The following is a 9,150-nucleotide window of genomic DNA, read 5'->3' as shown; positions in this document are numbered from 1 at the left end:
TCTATATAAGCTGGAATCCTGTTTTTTTTTTTTTTTTTTTTTTTTTTGGTTTTTCAAGACAAGGTTTCTCTGTATAGCCCTGGCTGTCCTGGAACTCACTCTGTAGACCAGGCTGGCCTCGAACTCAGAAATCCGCCTGCCTCTGCCTCCCAAGTGCTGGGATTAAAGGCGTGCGCCACCAACGCCCGGCAATCAAGTGTTTTTTATCCCCACAAATGTCTTTCCCATTCTAGGATTCCCTGGGACTGGCAGAGAGTCAAGGCCAAATGCATATCTGAAGACAAAAGGGAAGGATGACGTATCTGAGTGCTTGTTATAGATGAATGAATGGAAGAGTATAGTTCTGCCATAGCTGTGAAATTCACATGAAAACTGGGTAGTGTTAATCCCACAGATTCAAGGAGAAAGACCACAGACCCAAATCATCATAGCCAAAATAATTAAAACAAGCTTCTCTCTAAAGGTGGGATTCAAGAGATCAGCCCTGGACATGGGTAAGATCAAGATGTTTATAGCTCAGGAGAAGGGAGTTTCCAAATGGAGTGTATGGCAAGCAGATAGCTGGGGCTACAGAAGCAGAACTTAAGCACAGCAGCATGGTCGTAAACAGTGTGGGCAGAATAACCTTTTGAAACAAACACATGGTTGTCATTTCCTGGAACAGGCAGTACAGAATCATCTGTAGTTGAGGTTACAGATGGGGCGTAGCCCAGTCTCCTGAGAAACAGATGTAATCAAAAATAGGAATAAACTTAGTTTGTCTTTACTATGAGATAAGATGGCTTCCAAGACTAAGATGGAGGCAGGCTGGTTTATCAGAAAGTTGCCAGATAAAGATTAAATGGCTTCAGATATGGTCTTTCATGTCTGTCATGCGTATTGTCACACTTAGCAAAGATGTGGTGAATGACTGGGTAGACAGATAAATAAAAGAAACTTTTCAAACTGTTTTATGACACAGACTTATGCTCTTCACATTGAATGTAGGGATATGGCGCCACCAAGTGGACACTTTGGAAATATGCCTGAACCTTGAACATTCAGTTGCCCTCAAGGCTTTTTTTTTTTTTTTTTTTTTTTTTTTTTTAAATTTCATGGTGTCTCCATCAGCGTGCTCCTGCTTCACACACACTGAGGATGGTGGCATGTCCTTGCAGGTGACTTGGAGAGACAAAATAGGCAATTTGGAAAAGATGCTCTTAGAGAACAGAGTAGAACAGCCAGGATGAATTTCTTAGAGCTGATGGTAAATACAGAAGACACTGCAGCTGCTGTCCTGAATCGCACATCTTGCTGTGTGGCCTTGAGCAACCCGTTCCCTTTCTTATATGGGGAAGCTGTGTCTGAGATCAGATACGTTGATGGTGATGGTCCATAGCATGTGTCTGTAGGGAACACCCGTGCTACGGTAGAGGGTACTGGTTTATATCAAGTAAGGAACACGAGGTTTCAACACTAATAAGGGGCAAGTCCAGGGTCGGAGTTCTGATCCTCCTGACTTTGATGCTGGCATCACATTGTGCAACTTTTTATTTTAAGATTTATTTATTTTGCATATTTAAAATTAGTTTACTATCTGCATGTACACTCGTGTGCCAGAAGAGGGCATCAGGTACTGTTATAGATGGTTGTAAAGCCACCATGTGGTTGCTGGAGATTGAACTCAAGGACCTCTGGAAGAGCAGAGCAGACAGTGCTCTTAACCACTGAGCCATCTCTCTAGCCCACACTGTGCAACGTTTAAAAGGCTATATCGCCGGGCTGTGGTGGCACATGCCTTTAATCCTAGCACTTGGGAGGCAGAAGCAGGTGGATTTCTGAGTTCGAGGCCAGCCTGGTCTACAGAGTGAGTTCCAGGACAGCCAGGGCTGCACAGAGAAACCCTGTCTCGAAAAACAAAAACAAACAAACAAACAAAAAAGACTATATCAAAATGGTCAAAAGTATGGTCCCTGGAGCTTTGACCTCTCTGAGTGGATCACAGTTCCACCTATGGACCCACCCAGCAATGTATGATCTTGGGCAAGTCATTTAATCTCTCTTAGCTTTGGTTTTCTTGTTTGCAAACTAAGTGCAGTACAAAACTCTCTGTACACACACATCCTACCACTTAGAATGTTATCTCAGCATTCTGGACTTTACACGTACGTATGTGAGTTTCTCCTCCTAGTATCCCTGATCTACTTCCAAGGACCAAATCCCAGAACTCCCTCTTGAGGTATTTTTTCCTTCTTTCCTACCTTCCAACGCCCACCTGCCCCCTATCTCTCTTTCTTCCAACTTGACACAAGCCAGAGTCATCTGAGAGAAAATCAATTGAGAAAAATGCCCCTATCAGATTGACCTGTAGACGAGCCTGTGGGGCATTTCTGGCATGGTGATTGATGTGGAAGTGAGGGCCACTGTGGGTGGGATCACCCTAGGCAGGTGGTCCTGTGTTGTATAAAAAAGCAAACCAAGACTCCGTGATCTCTGTTTTAGTTCTCAGCTTCCTGCCTTGAGTTCATACCCTGACTTCCTTTCATGAAAGTCAGTAAGCCGTAGGGTGAAATAAACCCTTTCCTCTTCAGGTTTGTTTGCTTGCTTTTTTGACAGGGTCTTTGAGATGGGTCAGCCATTAAGAGCACTGTTTGCTCTTCTGGAGGTCCTGAGTTCAATCCCTAACAACCACATGGTGGCTCACAACCATCTATAATGGGATCTGACGCCCTCTGCTGGCATGCAGGCATACATTCAGATAGAGCACTCATGCAAAATAAATACATCTTAAAGAAGGCTGTCTTTGTTTTACTGCTGTGAACAGACACCATGACCAAGGGAACTTTTATAAAGTACAGCATTTAATTGGGGCTGGATTACAGGTTCTTTCAGAGAAAGAAGGAAGGAAGGGGAGGCAGAGGCAGAAGAAGGTAGGGAGGAAGGAAGGAAAAGTAGGCCTACATAATTCATATGTCACGCTATATGCATGTGGTATGAAGTGCCAAGACAGATGTAGAGATGACAACAGTTCAGAGGTGAGGTTCAGTCCATTATCATCAAGGCGGGAGGATGGCAGCATACAGGCAGATGTGGGGCTGGAAGAGCTGAGAGTCCCACCTCTTGTTTTAAAGGCAGCTAGGAGAAGACTGGCTTCCAGGCAGCTAGGATGAGGGTATTAAAACCCATGACCACAGTGACACACTTCCTTCAACAAGGCTTCTAGATACTGCCACTCCCTGGGGCAAGCATATACAAACAAAGGCTAGCTTCAAACTCACAGAGATATGCCTGCTGCTGCCTCTCCAGTGCTAGGATTAAAGAGTGCCATCACATTCTGCTTCCAAAATTGCTTTTGATCCTGGTGTTTTATCACATCAATTGAAGTGTAACTAGGAGCTGGGCAGTGTGGCTTAAGTCCTTAGCAGGCACCCAGGAGGCAGAGGCAGGTGGACCTCTGAGTTTGAGGACAGTCTGGTGTCTGATCTTCATAGTGCAGAGCTAAGTAAGGAGACCCTGTCTCAAAAACAAAAAAAAAGGCAAGCCTAAGACAGGTGTGAAATGTAAAAATGTAAACAGGCAGGCTGCCACCATGGGATATCCCATAGTGCCCTCTGAGTATGCCTGATCTTAGTTCTGAAGTGTAGAGACACCTAGCTCACTGCCTGGAATGTCTGCACATACAGTCATGCACACACACACACACACACACACACACACACACACTTTCCTACAGGAGACAAAGGGCTGGACCCATCTCTTCAGTTCCTTCAACTTAGCCTGCTTTGCCATGATTGGAATTTACACTCACCTCCCAAACTGAAACTTTGAGAGCCTGCTGCTATTTCGGGTCAGTTATTCCTCTGCTGTGGGTGTTTGCCCTGTGTGGTGTACATGCCAGATGCCCCTGTGGGCAGAGCAAGCTCTGTCTAGAGCACCAGTGTTCAGAGCAAATACAGGGAGCTGCAAGGCAGGTGGCTTGCTGAGCCAGCACAAATAGTGAGACTTGCCACCCGGTGGATCGTTCTGAAAGAGGCCGTGCGTGAGGACAGTTGTGTAGAGTGACAATGCGGTGGGCATGACCCAGAACTTTCTGGAAAATTGACATGCTGCATTGTGAACCGGGCCATGGCATCTTTGGGATGGAAAGTCTTTTCTGCACTGATGACCAGTTTAGACACTGCCCGGGGCAAAACCTAAGAGCTAAAATATTGACAATTTAGGACATTTTATAAAAAGTAATATATATATATATATATATATATTGGTTTTTCGAGACAGGGATTCAAGGGCTGTCCTGGAACTCACTTTGTAGACCAGGCTGGCCTCGAACTCAGAAATCCCCCTGCCTCTGCCTCCCAAGTGCTGGGATTAAAGGCGTGCGCCACCACCATCCAGCTTAATTTTGTATTTTCAACAGACATTCCTAAGGAAGACACTTCAGATTATAATTTTCCTGGCTAAATTTTGAAAATTCTCTTTCAAAATGTCTTAGTCTGGGAAGGAGAAATGGCTCAGTGGTTAGAATCATTAGCTGCCTTCCCATAAGACCTGAGTTCAGTTCCCAGCACTCATATTGGGCTGCTTACAACCACATGTAACACCTGGTCTAGGGGATCATTCCCCTCTCCTGGCTTCCACTGATATTGATACATATTACACACACACACACACACACACACACACGCACACGCACACGCACACGCACACACACTTTTTAAAAAGATGTCTTAGTTTGAACTGCTCCAACAAACATGGCGTAGACAGGGAGGCTCAAACAAACATTTGTTCTCATAGTTCTAGAAGCCAAGACATTCTGGATCAAGGAAACAGCTGACTCACTGTCCAGCAAGGGTCCTAGTCCTGCCTCATAGACATGCTTTCACACCTCATGGCCAGGGCAGGAAGGGCAAAGGCGCTCCCTACGGCCACCTGCACCCACATCTCGAGAGCCGATCACGAGCCAAAGGGCATTCTTTCTCACCACATTGTGCCATGTTTAGAAGCTACATATATGTTTGAGGACAGACGTAGAATTCAGTCTGTAGCATAGGCTTCCAGAAATTCCCATTTCTAAGTCTCCATTCTTGTTATAGGAGTGGTTAGGGTCAGAGCCTGGACCCTGGCAGCCTTGACTAGCGAGGCTTGTTGTTAGTGGGTCAGTTAAAGAGGTAGAAAGTAGAGTGAAAAGCAGAGAAAGACTTATTCAGTGTGGTCACATTGGGTAGAGTGAGAAATAATGAGGTCCTTCCTGACATCAAGGCAAACAAAACACAAGAAGTATGTATCTGTATTTGGTTTTTTTTTTCCCCTCCTTCTGTTGCTGTGATAAAATACACTGTCAAAAAAGACTTATAGAAGAAGGAGATTCCTGGACTTACGGGTTCAGAGGGACCCGACTGTCATGAGCAGGAGCAGGACGCTGATCTTCATCTTCTTTTGATTTTGTGTTTTTCGAGGCAGAGTTTCTCTGTGACAGTCCTGGCTGTCCTGGAAGTTGCTTTGTAGACCACGCTGGCCTTGAACTCACAGAATATTGGGATTAAAGTTGTGTGCTACTACCACTCAGCTGAGAGCTTGCATCTTCAAACATAACTATGAAACAAAGAGGGAAGAGGAAGAGGAAGGGAAGAGGAAAAGGAAGAAGGAGATACTGGAAGCAGTCAAGCCCATCTCCAGAGTCACACTTCTTCCAGCAAGGATCCACCTCTCACAGGTTCCACAGCCTCCTGCCAATAGTGGCAATGGGGACCAGTGTTCACATACCTGAGCCTGAGAGAAACAATTCATATTTATACCTCGATATAGCTAAGGAGTCTTTATCAAAGGTGTGGTCCCATCCATCACTGACCCATCATTGTCTCTGCTCCAGTCCCCCCTGCAAGGCATTCTGACAGGTTGTCAGTTCTGTGTGAAATTTTCTGAGAGACAAGCTTCCCACTGTGGCTGGCATCAAGGCTTGAGCCTCTTTCTTCCCCAGCATGAGGCTCCTTGGGGTACATTTTTGTACAGTCTCTGACAGCCGAGGGAAGAGAGGGAAGAGCCAGATGTCTCTTTGGCATATCCCCACTTTCACTTAACACTTTCGTAGCCATCTTTCCACCCTGGGCACACTTCCTACATGTCTTCGTAGTTTCATAAGAAGCCTTCCACTCTCGGTGTCCTTGGTCCCTACAGTGGAATGGTTTGCAATCTAATGCTTGCTAATTCACAAAGCTGTCAACACAGGTGGCTGGAAAGGGCAATTGCTTACGTAATATGCTAAATCTTTCCCACAATATCCTCACTGGGAGAGACATCAGGAGAAAAGCCATCCAGTTGGTGAGGGGAAAGTTGATTTAACGAACATCCACCAAGGGCTTGTAAAGCACCTCATGCCCCCAGCCAGGGAGAATCAGGCAATAGAGGAATGAACACAGACCTGTGGGGAAATGCCTTAGAGAACACGGATCTCTTCAAATGACTTATTCCAGAATACAGAAAGCACTTGAAGCAACTTCTCTCAGTTCCCATTTCCATCTCCTCCCCGAGTCCTGACTTTCTGTAGGCTGTCTTTGCAGGTACCATTTGAAGTATCCCCAGAGAGAGCAGAGCCAGTCACAATGACCTGGGGAAGAATGATGTCTCCTAGCCATCAACATGCTCTGTAGTTCCTGGACCTCTGGCTGCAGGCAGCAGAGGACAACTTCAGGCATTATTCTTCTGGTGTTGTTCACCTTTTGAGATAGGGTCTCTCATTAGCTTAGAACTCAAAAACCGGGCTATGCTGGAGCCCTGCAAGTCTCAGGGATCCTCCTGTGTTGCTCCTCCAGTACTGGATTAAAGCTGTACACTGCTACACCCAGCTTTAGTATGTGGATTCTAAGGTTTAAACCCAGGTCGCCATGCTTGTGCAGCAAGCATTTTACTGACTTGAGCTAGCTTCCAAGTCCTCAAATGTGTTTTTAATGTCTCAGCAAAGGCAACCAAATGAATAGGTTGTATCCTTGTGGAAGTAAGAAATCTGCTTGTAAGAACCATCACTGTGTGTTCCCTGTATTAGTCAGAGTTCTCTAGATGAACAAACTGACAGAATCTGTCTGTCTGTCTGTCCATCTGTCCACCCACCATCCATCTATCTATCTATCTATCTATCTATCTATCTATCTATCTATCTATCTATCTATCTACATACCTACATACCTACATACCTGCCTACGGGATTTACTAGAATGGCCTAAAGGCTGTGGTCCAGCTGGTATAATAATAGGTGTTTACCAACAGAAGGTTCAAGAATCCAGTACTTGTTCAGACTGTGTGGCTGAATATCTCACCTGGTCCTCAGTATTTGCAAAAATCCTTGAGAAGTTAGGCTCTAATGCTGTGAAGTAATGGATTTGCCCATGAGAGCAAAAGCAAGCAGACAAAGAAGGCACTTCCTTCTTCTGTGTGCTTTATCTAGGCTGCCAGCCAAAGATGTGGCCCAGATAGATTAGAGGCACATGGTCCCACCTGAGATATCCAGATTAGAAGTGGGTCTTCCCACAAATGAATTAATTAAGGAAAAAATCCATCACAGGTGTACCCAGGTGCTTGGATTGTAGTTAGTTTCAGATGTCATCAAGTTGACAACCAAGAATAGTCATCATATTCCCACCCTCAGAGCAATGGAAGAAAGGCCACCTCTCTTTATGGGCCTGTGTAATTCTAAAAGCTCTGAAAGTAGGTCAGTGTTTGATGGCTTTCTTTGTTGTAATAAAAGACTAAAAGCTACACTTCCAAAATCTGGGTTGTTCTCTGGGCCTGGACTCTGCATGCTGCAATACTGGCCTACCAGGCCAGAGGTACCCACAGTGCAATAGTGGCATGACTGTCTCGGGCAACCAACCACTCTCTGATTAGACTTGGGTCAGTTCCAGGTAAAGCTGGTTAAAAACCCATTACCGTAGGCTTAGATTTTTTCCAAACCTACTTAATAATGGTTCTTAAAAGCTTCAACCTCCCTTCTAGTCTTCTGACCAAAGGTAGGTGAGAAAGATGGTTAATAGGACAAGGGGGATGTGGACCTGTTTAGAAGTAGTTCTTTGAGATAATTCCAATCTTCGTTGTTAGGATATCAGCAGTCCAATCTAAAACATCACACATGAGTCAGTAGTGGCAGTCCAGTCCAATCAGGAAACACCAAACATGAATCAGTCACAGTGGCTCTATTCAGAAGAAACCGTGAGGTTCCGCAGAATTGGCACAAGTCTGAGGAAGTGGCAAGAAACAGCCAGACTACCATGAGGAGTTCTTTAGTGCATGTCTCTCTATAAAGTTATGACAAGCAAAGATCAGTGAAGATCAGTTCAAGAATGCACGATGGTTAACAAACATCTTTCCTAGTTAGACATTACCTGGGGTTCACAGGGCAGGGTATTCAAGAATCTAGAGAAACTGGGTATGATTGTGTATCTTTTAATCCTAGCACTCGACAGGCAGAGGCAGCGAGATCTCTGTGGGTCCAAGGAAGACCAGGCTGGTCTACATAATGAAGTGTTGTTTCAAAGGTGGGGAGAGGGGTTGGGGGGGAGAGAAGGAAAAGAGAAGAGAGAAAAAGAAAGTAGAAAACCAAATTACTATAGTTATTGGAATTGTCATCATTAGTAGAGATGGAAGAGTGGATAAGATGCTGTTGCTCTGGCTAAAAGAACCTATTATCATTAGTTTTCTAAATGGTCAGTCATGTTGTCAGGCTGCCTTCTCACTATTTATGTTGCAACCTGTATCCCAGCCTTTACTCAGCCTGGGTCATAGAACTGTCTGCAGTGGGCAGCAGTCAGCAAAGATTCAGGATTAGTCAAAGTACTGAGACTTGTGGGGAGATGGAGGAGAGACGTACAGGGAAGACATCATATTTTGTTGTATACAGGTATTCTCAAATAATACATTTAAATAAACAACAAAAAAGATACTATAATTCTAAATGGAGGGGCAGAGTTGAGAAGAAGGTGAGTGATGAGTGAGACCAAGTCCCATCTGCAGTCCAGGCCTGCCACTTACCTTTGGCTTTACCTCAGTTTCCCTGTCTGTGAAGTGAAAATGAAAATTCTTATGCAGAATGTTCTAGAAGAATGGAGACACTGCATATAAATAACAGTATGAGAAGTGAGTGGATAGAAAATGTACCAGCCCCCACACAATGCAAATTGTAGT

The sequence above is a fragment of the Grammomys surdaster genome, unplaced genomic scaffold (assembly GCF_004785775.1).
Source record: "Grammomys surdaster isolate TR1022 unplaced genomic scaffold, NIH_TR_1.0 275, whole genome shotgun sequence".
Classification (NCBI taxonomy): Eukaryota; Metazoa; Chordata; class Mammalia; order Rodentia; family Muridae; genus Grammomys; species Grammomys surdaster.
Note: the sequence above shows the minus strand (reverse complement) of the source record.